Source organism: Mauremys mutica, chromosome 16 (genome assembly GCF_020497125.1).
Source record: "Mauremys mutica isolate MM-2020 ecotype Southern chromosome 16, ASM2049712v1, whole genome shotgun sequence".
Classification (NCBI taxonomy): domain Eukaryota; kingdom Metazoa; phylum Chordata; order Testudines; family Geoemydidae; genus Mauremys; species Mauremys mutica.
The window spans coordinates 18,609,878-18,634,847 of record NC_059087.1 but is presented as its reverse complement, the minus strand read 5'-3'; the positions used below and the strand labels follow the sequence as shown (position 1 = coordinate 18,634,847).

The window sequence follows — 24,970 nt, the reverse complement described above, 5'->3', positions numbered from 1 at the left end:
TTGCAGCTAATTGAAATTCTTTCCCCTCAGTCAAAATTCTGCTTTGACAATTAAGCATGTTGCAAAATTTAATGCATTTTGTAAAAATAGTACAAAATTTCTGCAGGACCTTCTGTTTCTCGTCCTGACTCATGGTTGGTTTGTGAACTTTGCACGTGTATAACAAATCTTGGAGGTGAGCTTGATGTTTTCTCCCTAGGAATCTTTACTTCTGGTGAACACTGATGAACTTGCCCCTGTGAGCTGGGGTATTTACTCTTGCCTTTATCTTGCAAAGCTGCAAAGAAATCTATATTTCTGTGTCTCTGAAGTCATGCTCATCTCACCCTTCTGATCACATAGTGGCTTGTCATTTGCTGCTTCCATAGAGAATAATAATATACTTATTGCACTAATGAGTTAACCCTTACACTCTGAGATGTGGATGAGTAAGCATTATTATGCCCATTTTGCAGATGGGGAAAACTGAGGCTGAGTGATCAAGTTTTCCTCCAAGGTCAGACAGCAAGTCAGTGGTAGATGTCATGTTCAGGATGCCAGCCTCTTGATTCTCAGCCTGGTGCTTATTTTTTCAGACCACACTGCTGTTTGTCAGCTCCAGAGGAACCCTAGCACAGCAGTGGAGTGAATCTGAAGAGACCCTATGAAAGGCCTCTATTGGTATTATTGACAGGAAACACTTCCTCTCTTCATTATCACCTGTGATTACCTTCTCTGTGCATTGGAGGAGCCTTCCCAGGCTTTGTTACTCCCTCCTACAGCATTCAGCCTCCACGGGACAGCTCAGGAAATCTTGTTCCCTGTTTACCAGGGTTGAGGGGAGGGGTTGAGAGGGGCACGGGCCTAAGGAGCCTAATTTGCTGCGAGTTTGTAGTACAAGGAGTGTCCTTGTCACCCTGTGGTTTATTTTTAAACCTGCTGGGGGGGATGAAGCAGAACTTAATTTCTCATTCTGTTTCCTGCCCCTTCTTTTGCCTTTTATCTCCTCTCCCTTCTTGGCGGGAGGTACACAGCGCAGCAGAGATCCCTGCATTCTCCAACCAAAAGCCACATTAACCTGCATTAAGCAGTTCCAGCGGGGAGTTCCTTGATGACTGCAGTGGGGGTAGGGTGCATAAGTGTGCATGGCACACCCCCTCTGCTCTCTTTCACACTCACTCCTCTGCTTATTTTTGAAGTGCTAGGTGCTGTGCAGGCAGCGCCTGTGCTGTGGAGTTTGTAGTCTAGTAGGCAGACAAGGAGCACAGGGGGACCCAGAGAAAGGAGTCACTTTGCATAATGTCTCTCCATATGCAGTCCCTATATAACATAGTCCTGTTGCCTAGAGATGTGCACAGGAAATCGAGGTTATTCTGCCATTCTGTAGCAGCCCAGGACTGCAAAGCACTTTACAAACTCTAAGGGCTAGATTTTCCAAAGAGCCCCAGGCATTCAGTGCTGGTCTCCAATGTAAGGGCTGAGCACATGAAAATCTGACCCTAGTTAGCTAAATCTCGCTGCATCTCTGTGAGGCAAGAAACTGTCATGATCACAGTCCATCGATGGGGAAGCAGACACTGAGGTTTAAGTTTCACACAGCAGAGCCAGGCTCAGAACTCCTGGCTCAGTCCTGTGCGTTAGCTGCAACACCTTCCTTTCCTCCCCTTACACCTATTTGAAATGAGAGGGGGGTGAATCAGTTTGGGAAACTGCCCACCCTGTGATATAACAGTGGTCTACAAGCCCCAGAAAGAGCCTCTTCCTCTGTGACAGCCTGACCCCTCCCCCACCATAGGGTTCCCTTCTTATAGAACCTTCTCTTTTCCCAGCATTCCTTTCTGGGGCTGGTTCTTTAAATATGGCAGAGCCAAACCGCTGCACCCCTGAGGTGGCCATTTTGTAGCTGCACCTCCCTTCCCTTCCAGCCGGTGAGTCTCCTGACCTCCTCCCAGGTCTCCCTCCGGGTTTCTCCCCCTTTCCTGAGGAGCTGGCGTGTTCGTACACTCCCCTTTGCCCTCCCCCAAGGCCATTTCTGGAAATGCTGGAAGATTCCAAATAGCTGAGGGAGGGTTGTTTTCCCTCCATTTCCCCAGCTCCGGGGTCCGGTCAGGAGTGAAAGGGGAATACGGGGCCCCCATATGCTCCTACAGCCCCATCTCCTCTCCCTCGTTACCTGCTGGCCAGTAGGGTACAGCACCAGCTGCGAGCCCATTCCTGAGGGCATCTCTTTCTATTGCAGTAGCCAGTCTGGGCTGACTGTTGAGGCTCTGGCGCCCATGCAATGATGGTTCATGTGCAGCTAGTCCCTCGCATTAGAGCTGATCTCATCTTCCTCTCGTTAGTGTTATTCATTTCCAGTAGTGACCACAATGCACTGGGTATCTTGCTACCCCCAGGAGACAGACAGACAGACCGCGGGCAGGGGCAAAGGGTACAACACAAACCCAGAGAGGTTGAGGAGGCAATAGGGTTACATCACCACAACAGTGTTACCAACACTACATATTCAAAAATCATGAGATTGGATTAAAGCTCAGCTTTTTAAAAAATCAGTAACAAATTTTGGGTTCTTTTTAGTGGCTGTTTTGTCTCTGAGCTCAGGCCACATTTTCAAGCTTTTCCCCCCAAACATAAGGGATAGAAACTTCATTTCTTGATTTTTTTTTTTTTAAAGGAAGCTGAAATTTTCACTTAATCCCATGCCTTCAGAAGCTGGGGCTCTATGAAAACCCCTAAATATTGCAAGGCTCTTGATAAAAATCACAGGTGGCGTCAGTGCCGTCACAATGGTTATGTTGTGGTTCAACAGCGTGTATCTAAACTATTCACAATCTCCCCTTGCACTTGCTATTGTCGGCCACCTGGTTTCCCATAGATATTGCACAGCAGTTGGTCTTTGGGGAGGTGGGACGTGAATGTGGAGAGAGCAGCGGTCTTGCAGATGAGCATGGGAAGGGCGTGTGGGCACTGTGGCAGGAGAGCTACACGTGAGAAGAGCTGACAAACGGACGGCTGGGACCGAGATCAGCGGCAGAGGAGAAGGAGGCAAGACTGGATGAGCAGAGGGGAGTTGTGTAGGGTTTGGAAGGTGGTGACAAGAACTGGGTGCAGTGGGGGAGGAGGTGCCAGTATGCAGCCCTTCAAAGTGTGTGTTTATGTTGTGTTCTCTTGGCAGCAGAGTTCTGTATAGACCACAAAAGGGAGATGTGGGTGTTGGGGAGGCTGCAGAGCAGTAAGTTGTGGTAATCGGAGGACATAATGAGGGCCTGGACAAGAGTTTTAGCTGCAAGGGTAGAAAGGGAAGGCTGGGTCATAGAGATGTAGGGAAGGAAGGACACAGCTTGGATGGGTGAGGTAGGGAGAGGGGAGTGGGCTGTTATTTAAACATGTCTAGAAGGGGCTAAATGCCATGGGCAAGTGTCAGGCAGGGTTTGGAGACGGTTCTTGCTGCATGTCGCCCCTCACCACTGTTCCTCTGGGACACCTCAGTACGGAAATGCAGCACCCCTTTTTGTTCAGTCCTGGGCCCACACGTCCAGCTTTGCCAAAGCCCGTCCATTCTGACCTGCGGCATCCCAGCGGCCCCAGCCATGGAGCAGTTCTGTTGCTGCATCTCATGCCTTGCCAGCAGCATCTCTATTGTCCCCATACTAGTTCTGCATATGGCTCAGTCCTGGCTACATCCCCCTAATAGTCCAGCCTTGAGTTTCTCCTAGACATGGGCTGTCCGCCTCCCTGAAGCTCTGGTGTGACAAACAGCCAAAAGGAAGTTATGTAAAGCTTGCTCAGCTCCTGTCATTTGTGACTTAAACCTTCCACTAACCCACTGTACCACTTAAACCCACATGCTCTGTTTCCTTCCTTCCATTTCTTCTTCCCTAAAGTTCACAGCCTCTAAGGTGTGAATCTAAACCATCACCTCACCCAAGCGAACAATAAGCACAATACTTTCACTGAGCTATTTGTGACAATGGGACAATTCAGTTACATGTTTCTATCACGGAGCCTCTTGGGTTTGGAGTCAACTGGCTGAGAAGCCCCCTTCCACACAACAGAGGGAGTTTTAAATCCCACTCCACAATTCCTATTACCGGAGAATCCCAAATTCTGATTTTTTTCCAGATTTCAATTCATGACCTGAATGTGGCATGTCAAAAAGGCAGCTGATGCTGAATAGTCATTATTATCTACAGCATCAGTTTACCGTGTGGGGTACAAAATCAGCTCTGGAAGCTGAATAGTGAACTGGAAGCAGGAAGACGCAAGAGGAGCTCTTTGTGATCAAAAGCACACACCTCATGAATTTATCATTAACTCTGTGAGACTCTTGCTACATAAATAACTGATAACACACAATGTAAAAAATCATGTACAGCAATTCATAATTTCCTCCCCATTTCTGCTGTTTCCCCATTTTGGAAGCATGCTTTACAATCAAGGTAAACATTGTGTACAGGCATACTGCTCAGCTGTATATATATGTTACATATCAAGGATATGGATTTTCTTGAATAACCAGAGCAAGTTGCTTGGTGTTTTGCATCAACAGTGATTTCATATTGCACAAGGCAGGGAATTTAAAGGAGTCACTGATCCCCTCTGGCTTTATTCCACATGGGGGGTTGGGCATTATGTTACCTCTTTGACTGTTTCCACTGCAGCTATTCCCCCTCTTTATATTGCAGTTAGTGCACAGAGCCAAACTCCCCCAACCAAATGTCACTAAAAGCCAGCTTTCCCTGGGCTTCCTTAACCGTCCCCGCACCATGTGCGAGTGCCTTCATTTTGCAGATATTATGAACATGGATGCACTGGGCTAGAAATCATTGTTGGCACAAGCTGAGGCTGTGACCTTTCTAGGGCCCAAACCACAAATGTAGGGTCTGCATTTTCCCTGAATACAGGGTTCGGATGCAGGGATCCAGTTTGTCCCATTACAGAAGGACTGAACTGTCAATGTTTGGATTTGGATCAGAGCTTTCCCAAAGGCAGTGTACGCAGGATCAGATCTGGAGTTTTGGTGGGGTTCATCTCTAATTGCTAGCTCAGATACCCTCTTGAGGAAGTACTCCTGGGTCACACCTGCAGTGAGTTAGGATGACGTAGTGCACTGTGTGGATAAAGAGGATGGGGTGCAGGTATCATTAAATACTTTTGCTTCTCTAAGGGCCTGTGAGTTTTAGTACTGCCTGTAATCCTAATCCTGACCTAAGAAGTAAACTAGCACTTCAAAGTCATCCATGCAGGATGCCTTCAGCAGTCAGGCCTGCATGGTGGGGAGCACTCAGTTACCTTTGAACCAACTTTTTTTTCTCCCTCTTTCGTCCTAGAACACTGTTCTTGCCTCGTGTAACCGGATCCACACACTGGAGCATGGAGGCAGCCGAAAGATAAAGTGTCAGGTTAGAACCATTTAAAAAAATCTCTTGAGTGGTTGTGAAGTTACCGCAGGGATGGGTGTTCTACAAATACCTAGATGGGCAGCTGGAAAGATTTAAAAAAAAAAACAACTTTCTGCCTCCCCAGGGTACTGCATGTACGTTATTATATACATTACACTATATATTGTATATTTGTAGGGACAAAGGCATTTTGATTTAACTGTGGATTATTGGATTATGTGATTATGGTGAAGGCTGCATTAAGAATCTCTTTGTGAGTTCTGGGCTTCTTCAACAGACCTTGAATATCAATGGCTTTTGTTGTGTTTGAAAGGTCAGGGCACTCCTGCCCCTGCTTTTTTTTTTTACCTCTGCTTCTTTTCCTTGGTTCTTTAATTCTGGTTCCGTAGAGAATTCCCATGCACAGGACTCCGTTATATGGGATGCTGTTATATGGGGACTGCTCTCTGGTTTAGATTTGCACTGGGCATAAACCATTCCCCCACCCCAAAGGCACTTAGTTGCTGGCTGTTTCTTTGAAGGTTTGTATTTGCCAATGTGGCAAACAAAGGTCTAAAGCAAGTCCAGCGCCGGTCCAGAGGAGCAATGTCTTTGTGAGTGGGGGTAAATCGATGGGATCATGGGGGCTTTGTGGATGTGGGAAATGAATGTGAGGTGAAGCCATGCGAGGCCCAGGGCTCCCAGTGGTGCAGAGAAGAGCATCTCTCTCCAGGATGCTGCCATAGTCTGAAATGGTGACTAGGGAGACTGGTGGGAATCTTCCTTGGTTTTGCTAATTCTGGAATTAACCTGCCATCACTGGCATGGTGAGGAAGTGGCTGCTCACCAGCCCCTGAGGATGGTAAGAGGGTTGCCCTTGGCAATGAGGGACAAGGGAGGGCACCTACTTGCCATTCCATCTCCTCCATCCTGTTGCTTTCTCATCCTTTGTCTGTTTTGCCTTCTCATTCCTTCCTTTCATTTCCCCTCCCTGCGTTTTTCTCTTAGTCCCTAGTGTGGTACAAGTTTCATGGGAACTGATCAAACTGTTTTGGAACATCAAATCCTTACAGGATTTGACCAGTGGCCCAGCCACCAAGGGATCCAATTTCTGCCAGAGGACAATCCTGGGTGATTCAGTGTCTAATAAATTCCCAATAAAGCACCTGTTTGCACCTCCTCATAATGCACCTTTCTCTCTGGACCCAGCAGGTTCACCCAATAGGGGGGAATATGGTGTTGTGCTTAGAACATGATGCTGCAAATCCCAAGTTTTGGGTTCTGCTCCTAGCTCTGCACATGACTTAATTTAACTGAGGGCTGGTCTACACTACAAAGTTAGGTTGGCTTAACTACATCGCTCAGGACTGTGAAAAATTTCACACTCTGTGCAATGTAATTAAGCCAACCTAAGCCCCGGTTTAGACACCACTAAGTCAACAGAAGATTTCTTCTGTTGACCTAGCTATCACCTCTTGGACAGGTGGATTTATTATAGCAAACCCTCCCATTGTTGCAGTAAATGTCTATGCTACAGCTCTACAGTGGCAGAGCTGCAGCTGTGCCGCTGTAGCGTTTCTAGTGTAGGCATACCCTGAGAGTCTGTGCCAGTGACTTTAAAATTAGGTTTATATTGGATGGATAAATTTCTGCAGTGATATTAGAGGTGATGGAACTAATATCCATGCTCTATAATAGTACTTCACATACAATCGAACCATCTCCCAGCTACTATTGGCTGTGGCACTCTCGATTTCCTCACCATCAAGATAATTAATTCATTGCTGCGTTACTCTGGAATGATTGCAAGCCAACACCATGTCCCTGGTCTGATGAACTTGAAGTGCAATTTACTGTATGGGATGCTTGTACCTTGGCATGCACTCCGGTGCATATGGAAACAAGCAGTTTGGTGACTGCTCATCTCATCGTCCCAAGGTGAATACTGGAAATATTTTCACTTTGCAGAAACTGTCCATGCCCAAGATGTGATTTGGATCCCACATCTCGCTCATCACATGTGGGAGTTCCTCTCATTTCATGTGGAAGGGCAGGGCTGTGAAAGGGGGACATAAATTATGCCCCATCCTTCACATTAGCATTTAGGTGGAGCAGGTCTGAACTATTTTCCTTCAAGGGAAACCTTCCAAGGGTCATTAGCAGCAAAACTGAAAGTCATAACTGCATTCTCTCATGCAGCTGGGAAACATCTGCAGGCACTTGGTTGGGTGACAGGTTGATGATGGTAAGGTCAGGAGAGAACTGCAGCCAGATGTACACAGGTCTCGAGGACAAAGAGCTATGGCTGGTGGGGCTAACACTTTCTTCTGTTGGACTCAAAAGCCCAGTTATGGTCAGAAAAATGACTGTAAATAATGGCAGCCCATTGGTGATGGAAAGCAGTGGGCAGCGGTTCTAGCGATGTGGAAAAATTCACAAGAGCTAATTTACCTGACAAGTGTAGCTCGTGACAAGTGATAACTCCATGAGCAGGAAGCTATCTGGGAGCTGATTGTGTTCTCCTTGACTTTATTCATTATTCAAAAGTAGCTAGTTTCCATGCAATATTTTTTAACATTATGAATTGATTGTGAGCAATTCCTTATAGCCAATAACTGCTATTCAAGCTGTGTTGATTGGTTATGATTGGCCAGGCAAGTCACATGATTGGTGGTGTTGGCTGACAGGATGAGCACACAAACAACATTCTGGTGTGTTAATTTAGTATTTGGTTTCTGTGAATACTCATGCAGATGGCTTTGAGATGTGCTTTCCACAACAGATCATACTAGTAGACCTCAATCATTTGAATGTTTGCAGAAAGTGAACTTGCAAGGGTCACAAGCAAGGTCAAAGAGAATTGTTGCCCCCTTTTGACCCGAGCAGCTAGTCAAATTTTGGAGCCCTGGTGATGTTCCAGTTGGAAGTAGAAATTGATGGAGTCTGGTATTTTATTTGATGCAATCTTGTTTATTTCCAAGGAATGTACAGTATAAAGTTTTGGTTCTCAAATGCAGAAGGAACCAAGAACCAAGAGAAGCAGTTTCTTGGCTTCCAGCCCCAAACCTCTTTAGCCAATGCCATGCGAGACCCAAAAGCTCTCTCCCTAGTTTTTTTCCAGGGTAACAGTGCTCACAGGCTAGTCTGGGATTTCTTGCCTTTTTTATTTTGTTTGTTTGGGTTTTTTGCCTCTGCTTCTCTCTCTGCCCTAGTCTGTTCTCCATTTCTGTGTGTTCTCAGTTTGTGTGTGTTCTGCTTACACCCCCGCTCCCCAAACAATACTCAGCAAAAGCCCTTTACCCAGGCAGTCCAAACTCCTGGGCGGGTTCACAATCCTCTTTTTGTCTTCAGTGGGGGCTTCTCATTAACTCATCCTGAGATTTACATTAATCGAAGGGTGCATTCATACTCAATCTCAATGAAGTTTTAATTCAACCCATAACAAGGTTTCACCCAGTTCATAACTGAACGTCTCCTAAAATCCAAATGATGGTGATGCCTTTGCCAGACTTGCTCGGAGGATCAGGTGTGGGGCTAGGATGTTATAATTTTTAAGTTGTTGCCATTGTTGTTTCCTATTTGTATTGCAGTTAGTTAGCGCTGAGAAGCACCAAGGGATTGGGGCCCCGTTGTGCTGGGGACTGTATACACACAGAATGAAAAGGCAGTCCCTGCCCCAAAGATTTTATAATCTAAATAAAAGTTACCTTCTTCATTACGAGTGCCCCAATATTAACATTAATTTGGATTTGGGGGCTGGTTGTTAAAGACTAAACTGGACATCTAAATAATGAGGCATCCAAAATCACTAATCATTTTTTAAAACCTTGGTCAAAACCTTCAGGAAATCTCATAACTATGATCTTCTTAGACTCACTGACAGTAATTCCTGCACCCACAAGGTATTTTCGACCAATGCATTTGCTTTTTTTTTGTTTGCTTACTGTTTCTTTTAATCATTTTAATTAAAAATTTGTATTATGTGCATTTGGTGGGTGAGGGCTCTTCCTGGTCACTGCTGAGCTGTGGAGCAGCGCTGCAATTGTAATGCGATATTACCCCAGACTTAGAGGGGCCCTGGTTGTTCTTTTCTTTCCAGACCCTTCTTGGAAGGCCCCAGAGAGCCAGATCACAGGATTAACCAGACACACTAACAGTTGGAGCAGCTCCTAAATATAAAAAGATTTAGAAGGCAAAATGCCATTTCTTCAGCCCAGGGTCAAGGCATCTCCCAGACCTGTGCCAGACTGAACTTTTGCCCGCCCAGTTCAAACTGCTGCTAGAGGAGGTGTCTACTAGACAAGCTCTGGGTTTGTGGGCCTCCCATTCTAATTTTACTAGATACCCTTTGTGCAGGATAAGTAACATAGACCTGGCTGAAATTCTATATCTGCACAGTTTATGTGCTGGAGATTACTTCACAAAATCAGGATGTACCAAGAGGACTTTGCATAAGAAGGGGGATTTTTTTTTTAAAGTTAACGTGAATCATCAACTTTATCACCCTTCCTTCTGTAAAATTTTTACCTAACAACACTCAAACTAAAGAGAAAAAAAATACTCCCCCTATCTTCTTCTTCAGTGTACTTTGAGTATGTGACAATGCTTTGTGTAGTCAGTTTCAGTGTTTTCCCTGTATAATCAGTCCGTAGGGGCTGAGCTATGAAAAGACTCATGTGGGTAGGTAGTCCCATTGAACTTAATGGGAATCTCATAGGAGTTAAGGTACTCAGGTATATAAGCCTTTGCAGGATCAAGGCTTTAGTCAGTCCTCCCAGTTGCTGCTTGTGTGAAGAAGTGAGCTGTAGTTCACGAAAGCTCATGCTGAAATAAATTTGTTAGTCTCTAAGGTGCCACAAGTACTCCTGTTCTTTTTGCGGATACAGACTAACACGGCTGCTACTCTGAAGCTTGTGTGAATGTTTCCCCTAGCAACAGAGAGGAGGGGAGAAATAACATGGTAAACCTGGAAAATGTGATTCTGAAACCAGAAGAGTGGATCCAAAAATCGTCTACTCACCCACAGCAGTTTCACCTTGTAACTCTGTTGACTTCCAAGGTGCTGCTTCTGACTTACACTGAAGTAAATGAGGAGAATCAGGCCCAGAATTCAGGAACTTTTTAGTCGGGCACTTAAAAATCTTTGGTTTTGTTAACACCTGAGTATTAAACTCCTGACGAAGGCTTGAGAGAAAAGATTCAACAGCCTCACCCTTCTGAGTTGAGAAAGTTCCCACTTTGGTTCTCCAGGGAGTCCTTCAGCAAATACTGGAAAGACAAGACTTGACAGTCCTGATACTTCTATAACCTGATCTACACCCAGTTTTTTGTACCGGTATAACTGTCAGTTTAGGGGTGTGACTCTGTACCAATATAGTTAACCCCATACAGCCCCTAGTGTGGATGCAGCTATACCAGGTACTTGTCTTAGTATAACTTACTCCCCTTTCCCTAGGGTAATAGCTATACCAGTGTAAAGCACCTTTTTACCAATATAACTGTGTGAACACTAGAGACCTTGTACTGCTTTAACTATTCCTCTGTAGTTACAAATACAAGTTTTGTATCCAGAAAGCAAAATTTCAGCAAAACTTTCAGTCTTCTTTATCCATCATAAAGAAGCAAAGAAGGGCACAGTCCAATTTTATTTTATTGATCTCCATTTTCATTTTTTAAAATTTAATTTTTAAGCAACTTGCCCAAGTTCACATAGCAAGTCAGTAGCAGGGCCAGAAATAGACCCCAGGAGCACTGGCTTGTAATTATCTGCACTAACCCTGACACATTTCCTCAGATGTTTCAGCAAATGGTTCTGTAAAACGTTTATGAAGTTGTTGTTCAATCACTGTTCCTTTGCCTCTTTGCCACAGGGCTGCTTGCCACTATGTTTTTACTGTCATTGCTTTGAAGAACTATAGCAAGGGATGACAGTGCCAGACATATATTATTATTAATAATCTGCAAAGTGCAACAGGCATTTTACAGGCGGGTAGGAAGACAAAGGTCCCTATGTGTTTCATATTAACAAACTGAAAGAGTCTTATTGAATTTAAATGAAATGCATAGGTGGGAACCTTAACCCTTCCAATGCTAAAAAGAAAATGTATGCAGACCTGTAGGGTGGATTCAGTGAACACAGAGCATATGAGTTTCATCCCAGAGCTGTGCTTTCTAGGGCACGCAGGACATCATGCCTCGACAGCACTAGTGTGGATCAAATATCCACTTGGCATCAGAGTCATTCTTTTAAAGTATTTTTCCGGTTTCTTTAGTCTTCTGTATTTGGAATAGACCATAAAAAGACAGAGAGAGAGAAAAAAATTAACCCAAACCCTAAACTTTTTTCCCCTCTTAAAGTTACATGCACACGTCTGCCATGGCCAATGTTCAAAAACCCAACCATAAAACATGCAGCTGTGACATAGGGGAATTGTTGAAAAAGGATGAAGTCTGAAGGTTTATGATTCAGTTTTATATCCCCTCTGTCTACAGAGCAGCACTTCCTGCATGTTTCTGTGGTGGGAATGGCATTCCAGCCATTTCCCCTTGTGGATGAGGGTGTAATTAGAGCTGTAAAGAGAGAACCCATGACACTAAAAGGCTATAAGTGCTGCAGATTTAGGACAAGAGGTTGCTATGGAAACTGAAGTGAAAATAGGACCTTAAATGGGCGAAAAATGATAATACCGAATTCTCAGTTTGGATCAGACTGTTGGTTCTCCTAAGGTATGCTCTGCCTTTCTGACAATTGTTGGTATATCCTTACCCAGGATGCTTTTCTCAGGAACCTTATTTTACTTTCTATGTAGAACAATCTTCTTTGAAAGCAAGGCTCAGGAACTTCCAATGGATACCATGGACCTATTTGTACATAGCATCAAAATCATTCCAGCATAACACAAGAAAATGACTAGTGTACTAAAAGAAGAGGGTTAAAATTCATCATTCTGTGACATTGCTAATACTATTGCCCTGCCTCTGCAATTGGACCCATGCAGATGGACTCTTCCTAACTACCCAAGAGCAAAAAAAATGAGGAGCAGTTGTGGCACCTTAGAGACTAACAAATTTATTTCAGCATAAGCTTTCGTGGGCTAAAGCCCACTTCATCAGATGCATGCAGTGGAAAATACAGTAGGAAGATAGATAGATACACACAGAGAACATGAAAAAATGGGTGTTGCCATACCAACTCTAATTAGACTAATTGATTAAAGTGGACTATTATCAGCAGGAGAAAAAAAACTTTTGTAGTGATAATCAGGCTGGCCCATTTCAAACAGTTGACAAGGTGTGAGTAACAATAGGGGGAAAATTAACATGGGGAAATAGTTTTTAGTTTGTGTAATGACTCATCCACTCCCAGTATTTATTCAAGCCTATTTGAATGGTGTCCAGCTTGCAAATTAATTCTAGTTCTGCAGTTTCTCGTTGGAGTCCGTTTTTTGACTTTTTTTGTTGTTGAATAATTGTGACTTTTAGGTCTGTAATTGAGTGACCAGGGAGGCTGAAGTGTTCTCCTACTGGTTTTTGAATGTTATAATTCTTGACGTCTGATTTGTGTCCATTCTTTTGCATAGAGACTGTCCGGTTTGGCCAATGTACATGGCAGAGGGGCATTGCTGGCACATGATGGCATATATCACATTGGTAGATGTGCAGGTGACTGAGCCTCTGATAGTGTGGCTGATGTGATTAGATCCTATGCTCTCCATCGGAGAACACTTTAACCTCTCTGGTCACTCAATTACAGACCTAAAAGTCGCAATTATTCTACAACAAAAAATAAAAAATAGACTCCAATGAGAAACTGCAGAACTAGAATTAATTTGCAAACTAACATGGCTACCACTCTGAAACCTGTACCCATGAGCAGACTCACTCTTTGCTGCGTGACATCCCCTTGGTACCTCCTATTTCAATGAAAATAACCTGGAATCGGACATCAGATACCAGAAATCCCTTTGCAGACCCATGCATGCCCATGTAAATCACTGTATGCTGGAGCTCAAGAATGCAGATTTTTTTTTTTTTTAGTTCTAGACTGACATTTGTCTCCTAGGATTTTGCTTCACTCTCTCAAAATAAACAATTTATAATCTGAAGCTAATGCCAGGACCCGTGGTCTGAATTTTCCCTTTCCCACAGGATCTGTAGCTGCCAGTGAAATCAGGAATCTTCTGTTCCTGGCTGCTGAGATCACTGGCAAGGTCCCCATAGTACAAATCTGAACAATTTATTCCAGTTCCTTGGCCATGCGCCATCCTGCATACACCCTACATCTAAAATTGCTACTGTCATCAACATTCCAGGAAAGAACACCGGGCTGCTTGGCATCCTTTCTACCAGGCTCTCTCAGGGTGAGCGCTTCATAACAATGGAAACATGAAACTGCAGCCAGGGAAAGATCTAACTGCCAGTGAGAGAGAGACACCGTCAGGGCAGATTGTGGTCCCATAGACTTCTGTAGAAGCTGCAGCCTGCTTTAACTTTGTTCATAGTGATAAATATCCTGGAGTTAGTTTATTTAGGGGAAGGGCCCACTAGCCTATTGGAGGTGATGGACTTTGCCACCTCTAATCCGTGGGCTAAATTCTGCTCCTAGGTGTGTACATGGAACTCCCATTGAAGTCAATGGGAGCTGCACGTGTGTATCTGAGAGCAGGAGTTGGCCCTATGAATCTGCAGAAGCGACGTATGGTGGGGCATGTGGCAGTCATGTCCCCCACCCCAGATTTGCTGCTTGGCTTGTACTGAGCATGGTCAGTAACACTGCTGAAGCTGGCTGCCCTCACTCTGCACCCCCCCCCCCCACGCACACGCTATCGGCAGGCACAGGTTGTCTCTGTGAGTCTGTACGCTCTGGTTGGGTCCATTTATCTGCAGCCTGTAATTAGAATTTACTTTGGTAGCAATGGCTCGACAATCGCATGAACCTCAGTTTAACGATCTGTGTCAATGGGCTGACCTGCAGAAATCGGACCCCTTAGGATCAAGTTGTCTCTGGAATCTGATGATAGAGTAGTCTTGAGCCTATTCCTGTGTTTACACTGGGATTTGGTTTGAGCATTGGCCTGCTAAACCCAGGGTTGTGAGTTCAATCCTTGAGGGGGCCATTTAGGGATCTGGGGCAAAAATCTGTCTGGGGATTGGTCCTGCTTTGAGCAGGGGGTTGGACTAGATGACCTCCTGAGGTCCCTTCCAACCCTGATATTCTATGATTCTATGATTTCTTTCCCACAAAACAGTACATACAAGAGTTACAGTGGGCTCTGCTTCTGATGAACTTGATCAAACTGCACCTATAGTGAGGCAGAATCTAAGTCCTGCCTTGTGGGAGATAGGTCTGTAACAATGCTCTGGATCCATATACCCAAAAGCAATGGGTGTACACTGGCTTCATGTAGTTACTCTAGATTTATACTGGTGTAACTGAGATAGGAAACTGTCTGTGTGTATGTGTGTGCGCGCACAAGATCCCACATTGTATGAGAGCTGGCAAAATGGGCGAACTTGTGACTCCTGGCTGCTCTGCTGGTGCAAAATCAGGGCAGCATCCAGATGCTGACATGCTGGCTCCAGACAGTCTCCCTGCTGAATAAATGCTGTTAAAGTCCTGATCTGATTGGCAGCCCTGGGAATTCAATTCAAATCCCCAGGGAGAGCCAGGAGAGCGTCTCTTTCTCCATGGCTATTGTCATGAAAATGAATAAATGTCTCCCCTTCCCCACTCCCCTCGCCATCTTCAGGTTGTCACCAGCCTGGATAAATTTTGTATAAATTTTCTGTATTCCTGCCCTTGTTTTAGGGAGGGAGTCGTTTAATCCTATTTTGCTGCTTGGGGTTGCACCGAATCCAAACAGCTCTGTAGCTGTGAATCCTGGGAATGGGGGTGGCAGAGAATTCTATAATAAACCTGGTTTAAATGACTACAGTGTGATCACTCAATAAATGCAGGACATATTGGTTTTGGTGCCCCTAATGGAGAGAGAGAGCAGGTCATGCTGTCTGTTTCCTCTTGCACTTCTCATTATTATCTCCTCTTTAAGATATTACTTAACTATTAGGCAAGGGCTGTTTTGCCCATCATTCCAAGCACACGTAAATTATTCAGAGCTGTGCTGGAGCCTGGTGTGCTGCCCCTGCCTTGTCTCCTGTTCATCTGCATGACATCTAACACACAATAGTAGCTTGCAGGACTCACCACTGCAGAGTGCAAACCCCCAAGCTGCAACGGGGGTGAGGTCAAGCACAAAGGAATTGGAGGTGGGCAGTAGCTGGGACACCGCACAGAGGCCAGGTCTGCACAGTCAGCATTAATCAGGTACTTGTGGCATGTTTCAGCTGAGACTGCCAACACATACAATATCAGGGACTGATTTAGCCCTCAGTTCAGCAAAGTATTGAAGCCTGTGTGTAACTTTTTAAAAATCTGGGTCTTCCTATTGGATGCAATGGAAGAACTCACGTAGAATCATGGAAATGTTGGTCTAGAAGGGACCTTGGGAGGCCATCAAGTCCGCGTCCTGTGTGGCGGCAGGACTAGGTATATCCCTAGACCATCTCTGATAGATGTTTGCCCAATCTCTTCTTAAAAACCTCAGGTGAGGGAATTGCACAACTTCCCTGGGAAGACTAGTCCAGATCTTAACTACCCTTAGAGTTGGAAAGACTTTCCTCATATCTAATTTAAATCTCTCTTGCTGCAGATTAAGCCATAAAGAGATGGTTACAATATTTTTTAATTGAAAAAATTACTTCTGCACTGAATTTGAACTTGGTTGAACTTTTCTGTTTTTGTTTTTTTTAATAAGAAAAGGAAAACAAAAATGATTTTGGGTTAGAATTTTCAATTTTTGAAAAACCAGTTTTTCTTCAGTTTTATTTATTTGTTTATTTTTGTTGGAAAATAAAATATTTCCGGAGGAAATTTATGAAAAACAAAACAAAAACATTAAAAAAACAACTGGTATTTTTCAACCATCTCTACTCATGTGTCTAAAATTACACGTATGCTAAGTACTTTGCTGAATCAGGGCCTGAAAGGGCAAGCCCTTACACAGCTCAGCAAAAGCAAAGAGGTTGAATTTATTGAGGACATTAAATGTAATAGTTATTTGCTCTCTGTTTTATCATATAATTATAGACTGTAATAACTTTAAATGTTACATTTATTTTATTTTTAAAAAGTGTCTAATTATATATTATTGAGGCTTTCGTCTTTAAATGTTCAAACAATCCTGTCCAAAAAAAAGAGAAAAAGTCAGACGAATTCATACAACATGGGACTATATGATGCTTCTTGGGGCACCTAGGGTTGGGTGTCACCTTGCTGCCACCTGCCTCCAGTGTGAAGGAGTCTTGCCTGTGCCAGCTGGGTGTTGGCTCCCTAACACAACACAGCCTACAAGCCACTGAAGCACTCTCCTCTAGGCTACTCCAGCCATGCCTTTGCCTTGCAGGTTGACAATAGATGCACCCCTGTCCCTGAGTCTCTTTAAAGTGTCCCCTGTGGTATCCAGTCCCTGATCATTGGATACCCACAGAAATCCCAGACCCCTCGCTCCCAAAGTTTACCCAGTTTACCAGTTTTACCATCGAGTACTGCTCCTGTATCTCACACAGCACTTGAGTTCCATGATAGTAAAACAAAAGGAAATGTATTTAAGAAAGAACAGAAACAAGTGTGTGTATGATGGAAACACATGGTTACCTATAAAACAAACTCATAAAATGCGAACGAGGGCCTACACTTATTAATAGCTACCCATCCTATCTAATAGAGTAGATTCTCACTCCAAAGTTCAGTCTTCTGCAGCATTTACTTGCCCGAAGGAGCCAGGATGCAGTCTTCCGTGAAGCACCCCAGCTCATAAAGGTACCTGCCCAGTGAATGGATTCAGAGTTTCTTTCTCTACCCCAGGGGTTCTCAGACTTTTGTACCGGTGACTCCTTCCATACAACAAGCCTCTGAGTGCGACCCCCCCTTATACATTAAAAACACTTGTTCATATATTTAACACCATTATAAATGCTGGAGGCAAAGTGAGGTTTAGGGTGGAGGCTGGCAGCTCGCGACCCTCCATGTAATAACCTCAAGGCCCCTTGAGGGGTCCCGACCCCCAGTTTGAGAACCCCTGCTCTACCCTGTGCTATACTGAATCAGTGTTTTGTCTTTATTCACAGACAGGACACACCCCTCGCTGTCATGTTGTCCTTTTCACCACCATGTGGTTTTGATGTTTAGCGTTTGTCTGTGATGGTTTTCCATTGACTTCTAGGTTAGTCCAAAGATAGACAGCTGAGCAATAGATTACATAATTGGCTAGCCAGGGCAGGATGACAACTCCCTTCAGCGTGAATAGGCCATCACCAAGACACATTATTCCGTGGTGACTCTCTTCACTCCAAGACCGTAAGGGCATAACTTTCAATATAGTTACATTATTCCTTACATATTACCCATACATACATCTATCAATGATTGAGTATCAATACGTTACAAACTTTCAGTAGAGACCTCGCATGCTACACTTTAGGGATAAATACCTTGAAAGTGGCGTAGTGAGTTTATCAAGTCTGAGACAGGAGTTGCTTGTAAAGAACAGCGAACCCTCTGCCAGTTAGCATCAATGTGCCTCTGCATCACAGGCTAGTGGAAGTAAACTAGAATTTCTCCAGGGCCATGGACCAAATTAATCCCTAGTGTAACTGAAGTCAGAGCTCAGCCTGGAAAAACAAAAGTGGTGGTACTTCAGCTCTGCCTATGATAGCAAAATAGCTTGATGCTTCTATTAATGATCACTATGAGAACAAGTTCAAAAGGCTGACATTCGTGTTGCCATCATTAAGGTGCAGCCTTAACATCCTATTGAGCTGAATGGGGAAGTCCACCCTCTATTGATTGAGTCTCTATCAGCAGTCTTGGGCAGGCAGCACTGCTTTGGGTCAAAATCTATACATTTCTTTACATAATGTGATGATACTGTACAAATGGATGAATGATATGCCCACACCTGGAGTAGTGTGTTCATTTTGGATCATCCTGTCTCAAGAAAGATACCGCAAAAATAGAAGGGGTTCAGAGACAGGTGATAAAAATTATTAGACATACAGGAGGGCTTCCATGTGAAGATGGAGTAAAAAGACTGTAAGTGTTTAGTTTAGAGAGGAGAATAATAATAAAAGGACATGCTAGAGGTATACAAAGTAATGAACAATATGGAGAAGGTCAATCAGGCACTCCTTTTATTCTTAACATAAGAGGAAGGGAATGTTCAATTAAATGGAAAGGTAGCATGTGAAAGCTGGTTAAAGGAAATGGTTTGTTGAATTTATGCTTAGTTACCCTGTGGAACTCATTGATACAAGCTCTCACTGAGGCCAGGAGCTTAGTAGGATTAAAAAAAGAACTAGGGTGAGGTGTGGAATTTTCAAAGACACAGTAGGCAGCTAGGCTCCTAACTCCCAGTTAATGTCAGTTTGATGCCTAACTCCCATAAGTGTCTATATTAATATGGATAATGAGAACATCCACAGCTGCACTGAAAAGGCTAAAAAAGAAACCTTAAAGGCTATAACCCCTTATGCTTGAGGGCATAAACTAACTCTAACTGACAGGGTTAGGAAGGAACTTCCCCTGTGGGCAGGTTATTCCATAGTTTGGCTGCTGTGGTGTTTCTCACACCTATACTAGTGGGATTTTAACACAGAGAAAGGGAAACACAAATACCCCATAGCTTGTAGGCATCATCAGATCTGCTCATGGAACGTCAGAGAAAATGTCTTAGATGGTACCAGGTCTTGTGCTAATGATTGAAATGTATATAATTCCAGCCCATGACTCAGTGGGTCAGTGTGTGCTCTCACTGAAATCAGCAGGGGCCAGCGCCTATCCCACAGTGATTTAGAACAGTGGGTGCTGCTATTAGCAGAGTTATTCTTACTATACACTGACTGGACTGGTCAATTTTGTTAAATTTGGGGGAGGGGAGGAGGAGGTTGTTGTTTGCATTTTAAATGGAAGTGATTTTTCTGAACTCTTGTCAAAGTTTACAGTTAACTTTTCATGCTTCCTAAGAAATGGGTAAGTGCCTCAGTGATTTACCTCTCCCAGAATTGGAGTGTAATGAGTGTGCAGCTACAAAGAAAAACAGGCCCGCCAGCTAAATCATGCACATGTGGCATTGCTGATGGAATGCAGGCTTTTCTGCTCCCAAAGCGCAGGCTTCACTGGTGCTAAATGAGGATCTCCTTCAACCCAAATGGGGTAATTCACCCTTGATATGACTCAGCTGGAGTGAATGGAGTTCTGGGAATGAATTTGGCCCAGTAGTAATAGAACTTGTATCCTGTGTGGTCTGTAGACACAAGAGGGCATTATAATCACATGCATTTGATCAGATCTGTGCTTCCATCTAAAACAGGGAAGGCAGCGGCGCATACACATGCTAGCCAGTGTACTACAGGATGTGTACAGAAATTATGTCAGAGTTGCTGAGCTCACCCTTTTTTCCTTTACAAAATGGCATCGTCCCCTAATTCCAACAGAGAGAACGTTCCAGTGATTTATAAACTTTTAATCTAGTAATGTTCCAGGATGGAAATAGACCATTGTCTTAGTTTGGCCCACCTACCTCCTTAAAATTAATCCATCTAACATCTTACAGTTCATTAAAAAACACCTGAAAGCAGGGTCATTTTTGGCTAGACTAATACAAAAAGGATAAACTATATCCAAGTGTGAGACATTCAAGTGATGTTAGCACCAAGTTCTGATAGCACGTGTTGTTTGAACCATGACTTTAAAACTAGCTTTAGAATATGGTCTGTTTGGGCACATGCCATTGGCCTACTTAGGCGCAATCAAAACCACAGACACCTAATGAAAAACTTAGCCAAGATGTTCAGGGATGCAACCCCCTGCTCTGGGTGTCCCTAAGCCTCTGACTGACAGAAGCTGGCATGGTCATTCTTATGTTCTTAACATCTTTTATTCAAACATGCATTGCATTTCTTTTCTGTGTCTTTGATTGACATATGTTTCTTCTATTTTGTCCACTGAACACTAAGCTCAAGGCCTTGTCTACACAGGAAAGATTTTTTTGGAATATATTTTTTCCACTATAACTAAAGCAGATTAACTATAGTGAAAGTGTGCGTCCACACTACTCTGCTTATGCTTGCTTAAGCTACTTCCCTTATGAATCATTGTGTCCACACAGCTCTGTACTTTTTGAAAATAACTGCACAGCATGTTGAGCAGATATTCCATGGTCCAATATTCCACTGTTAGGCTCTATGCATTCTGATTTTTTTTCTCGTTGTGCATTGTGGGATGCTTACTGGAACCTACTGGAATTCTGGGATTTGGGGTCAAACTAAACAAACTCTCATTATTCCTTTCCTGTCATCCCATAATTTATCTATTTGTTTTGGTTTTGTTTTCTTTGCAAGTGAGAGACTAATTTGAATTTCTCTCAGGCAACATGGAGAGAAGCCTTCTGAGCACCATGATTGTGACAGTCATTCATACAATAGGAACAGGATGATGCACTGTGTACTGATGTTCATTCAGCTGGATGTCTTTGGATGGGTTGGGAGACAGACATGGCAATTCTGTGGAAATGCAGGTAGAACAAAATGATGAAATCGAGCAGTTACTTCTGCAGGACATTTTCCTGGAGCCGTTTCACTCAGTGGAGTGCCACTTCTGGGGTCGGCCAACTAGTAGTGACTGGTGGGAAAGGGTAGTGACGCAGACCTGGGATGACAAGCAGTGATAGAAAAACTTCAGGATAATGACAGCTACTTTCCTAGCAATCTCTGCAGAGCCCACCTTGGAGCTGCAGCAGTGGAACACCAACATCAGAGTTCCCCTCTGCATGGAGGTGTGTGTGGCTATTGTCATCTAGAAGCTTGCCACCCCCAGTGTCTACTATACAGTGGCTAACAAGTTTGGTGTTGGTAGGTCAGCTGTCAGGGCTTTTCTCATGGAGGTATGCATGGCTATTGAGAGGGTGCTGCTGTACAGGTTATAAAGATTGGCAGCCTGCATGAGGTTATTGATGGATTTGCACAGCTGGAGTCTGAGAACTGTCCTGTGGCCTGGAGTGGGACAAATATCTATTCTTTGCCCCTCGCCCCAGGCCTCATAATTCATCAACAGAAGGGGGTATTTCTCCCTGGAGCTGCAAGGCCTGGTCAGTTACCAGAGTCTGTTCATGTATATTAAAGTGGGGTGGGCTGGAAAGGTCCATGCTACCAAGGTCTTTAGAAACTCAGCCCTGTTTACTGCAATGAAAGAAGGGAAATTTTGCTCCCAGGACACTATGGGCATTAATGGTGGTGTGATTCCTCCTGTTATTCTGGGAGACCTAGATTACTCTCTGCTTCACTGGCTTCTGAAGCCTTTTACTGAACACTTGGACTGGAGAAAGGAGCTGTTTAACTATACTTTGAGTAGCTGTGGAATGACAGCAGAGCATGCGGTGAGAATGTGGAAGTGCTGTATGACAACGTTGGATGCTTGTGAACCTAGAACAAAATTGTATAATTCTCTCTATACAGTGGTATGTAATACTGCACTGTGATGGGGTCTATAAACCTCACATTGGTTGACAAAGAGTTAATGGGAGCCTGTGAGCTCAGTAAGCCCATGTTGTTTGTACCTGGAGAGGTGTGGGACTCAATTCCTTATCAGACCCACTGTGGGGTGGGGCTGCTTCATAAAGAAAGGAGTGGAGACCAGCAGGGTGGAGACCTAGGAGAAAAAAGGGGGATCTAAAATGCCCTTTCCCTGTGAAAAGAACCACAGAGTGGGGCCAGCCCTGTGGTGGGCTCTGAAACAGGAGCCAGGCCCCAGGGAGGTAGCCCTGTGGGTTGGTATTCTGGGAGCTTTGGGAAAACCCAGAGGGACTACAAACTCAAGCCCAGATGGGCAGAAGTGGCTTCAGTTGTGTTTTAGTTTTGTTTGGGGTTGAGCCCTGTTGGGGACGCTGGGAAGAAACCTGGGAACCTGCTACTCTGAAAGAAAAGTGAGGCTTGCTGAGGAGTCCAGGAGGTGTGGAAGATGTGGTATGCGTGAGCACTATTGGGTTGGATGCTGCTTTATTTGAGATGTCGATATCCTGAAAGGGGTGAGATTGTAAGTGACCTCAAGCTCATGGAAAAAAACAGACCACCACAGGGCCTGAATTGCTGTCAGAAGGAAGCCCCTGAGGGTGAAGCACCTTCAATGCCATGCTCAGCCATCTGGGGGTGTGCTGACGGGTGAGTCATTTTTCTACAAGCACATTGGCCCAGCTTTTTAAAGCTACTTAAGCATTGCTGAGCTCAGTGTTGCAATGCCTAACTGATTTAGGAGTCTAAATCTAATTTCTCCCAAGTGCCTAAATCCCTTTTGAATATGAGGTTTAGACTCCTAAATCAGTGAGGCATTGTGACGCTGAGCTCAGCAGCGCCTACATAGCTTTAAAAAGCTGGGCCAAGATGCTTACTAGGAGAGCTGCCTCCACAGCTGCTTCAGAGTGTGTGTCTGCCTGGGTTTCGGAGGGCATTTCTAGTGTCTGAATCTCTGGCTCAGGGTTGGGTGTGCTGAAGTAATATTGGTAGTCTGAGGGAATCCCCTCCTGGTCAGGGTCTGTGGTCACTGGGTTGCCTTCCATAGTCAGGTCCAAACTGGCTAGAACCTCATGCTTGGGTTTGGTGGTGTCCTCCTTTGCAAAAATCCAGCCCTGCTCCTTGTAATATGGGCATGTAGTGGGAGTGTTAGCAGAGGTCCTGTTCTTGCCCCTTGCTTTCTGTTCTGTGGCACTCCTTTGCTTTGAAACGGCACTGGTCTTTGTGCTGGGAGTACCCCTTCTTCATTTGTTCTGCCAGCTGTGTGTGGCGACTGTTTTTTTCTTTTTAAATGGGCTTGCACATTTTCCCCTCTGGGGAGAGGCACAAAGCGGGTGGGGACCTCATGATGAATCCACATGGAAGGATAGGGCATAGCTGTTATAAGGGGTGTGAATTCACCACCAGCTGGAATTTCAAATGACACCTGGCTGCATGCCAGCATTTAAATGAGGAGGTGACATCCTGTCAAGATGCGCTTAGAGCACTAGAAGGCAACATAGGTAAACAGATAAGCCGACCCCAATGTGAAGCAATGTAGTGTGGGGCAGCAGTGGAACAACTGCCAGAGTGGAATAGCTAATCCAAAATACAAATGTGTCCACGCAAACCTTACACTGAAAAAACTCTTTCCAGAACAGAATTATTTCACCTTCAAAGCAGATAAATTAGTGCAGGATAAGACGCAAGATAATTTGAGAAAAGAACTTTTGTGGGTGTACACAGGGTAGTTTATCAAAACAAACAAAAAATCCCTAAAGTTATTCTGGAAAACCTTTCCTGTGTAGACAAGGCCTATATACATTTGAAAAACATTTTGGAAATCCCAGCAGACCATGCTGCAGAAAATTCGTATCATGATGGAGAGAGACAGACAGACATGGGGGGGACCGACTTCTGTTCTGTTAATTCAACTTCCACAGATGTCAGTTGGCGTGATTTTGCTCTTACTGACACTAGTGTAAATCCAGAATTGCCCCAGTGGTGCCTGTGGAGTTGCTCTGATGTAATACTGGTGCAAGTGAGGGGAGAATTTGGCCCAGTGAGTCTCACACCTGTGTGATGGTAGAATCAGGCTCATTGTGTATTGGGAGGCAGGTGCTGTTATGGCTTGCAGCACCACAGAGCAGGGAGTATAGTGCAAGGAGAATATGTTGACACTAGAGATTACACTGATTTGTACAGCTTCAGTAGATCATCGCTAGCTCCTGCAGTGTACTGTGGAGAGAATCTAAAGATACCATATTGATGCATTTTATATTGCTTTGTAGTACAGTGCACAGAGTCTGCTACATAATTACTAACTACTGTCACCATACTTTGGGGTGGATTGTTATATTAAGGTGCTGTAACACAGCACAGCATAGTGTAGATTATACTGCTTTGTAGATGAGCAGATTGCAATATGCTGCAGGACACTGCATGGAGACAACACATGTGACACACATTATTAAGGGGCAGACTCTGGTCAGTTGTTACACCATTGTAAAGCTGAAGTAATCCAACTGATTTCAGTTGAGTTACTCTGGATTTCCACTGTTGTGACTGAGGGTAGTATTTGACCTTGTTCTTTTTTGTTATATATAGAGCATGATATTGCAAAGAATCTATTTGTAATTACAGTAGGTGGATTTGTATAGCAAGAGGCTGCATTCTGCAATATGGTGCTGAGATATGGAAGAAGTGTTAAAATCTCAGCCGTAGCCTCTGAGATGCAGATTATATTGATATGCTGTAGCCCAGTGCAATATATTACTGCTATGAGAATGCACTGCAGTGACTGTTGTATATACCAGGAGTGTGATGCATTCTGCAGAATGTTGTGAAATGACTGTATGAAACGTACTGTGTATGGCGCTGGTTATACACTACTGATGTGCTGTAGCAGGGAGCGTGTAACATCTATGGATAAATAGTGCTTGATCTCATTTCCACCAAGGCCCCTGAGAAAGCTCCAATTGACTTCACTGGGAGCAGACTGCTACAGCAAT

General features: G+C 44.2%; 1 long non-coding RNA gene across 1 annotated transcript in view; it reads left to right on the top strand.

The window, feature by feature from the left end:
* The first annotated feature begins 1,825 nt into the window (after window positions 1-1,825).
* The window catches only part of LOC123350987, a 109,337-nt gene continuing 86,192 nt past the window's right edge, over window positions 1,826-24,970 (top strand). The window contains exons 1-2 of the long non-coding RNA XR_006573894.1: window positions 1,826-1,907; window positions 5,310-5,381. This is a non-coding gene — a long non-coding RNA (uncharacterized LOC123350987). The remainder of the gene's footprint in view (window positions 1,908-5,309; window positions 5,382-24,970) is intronic.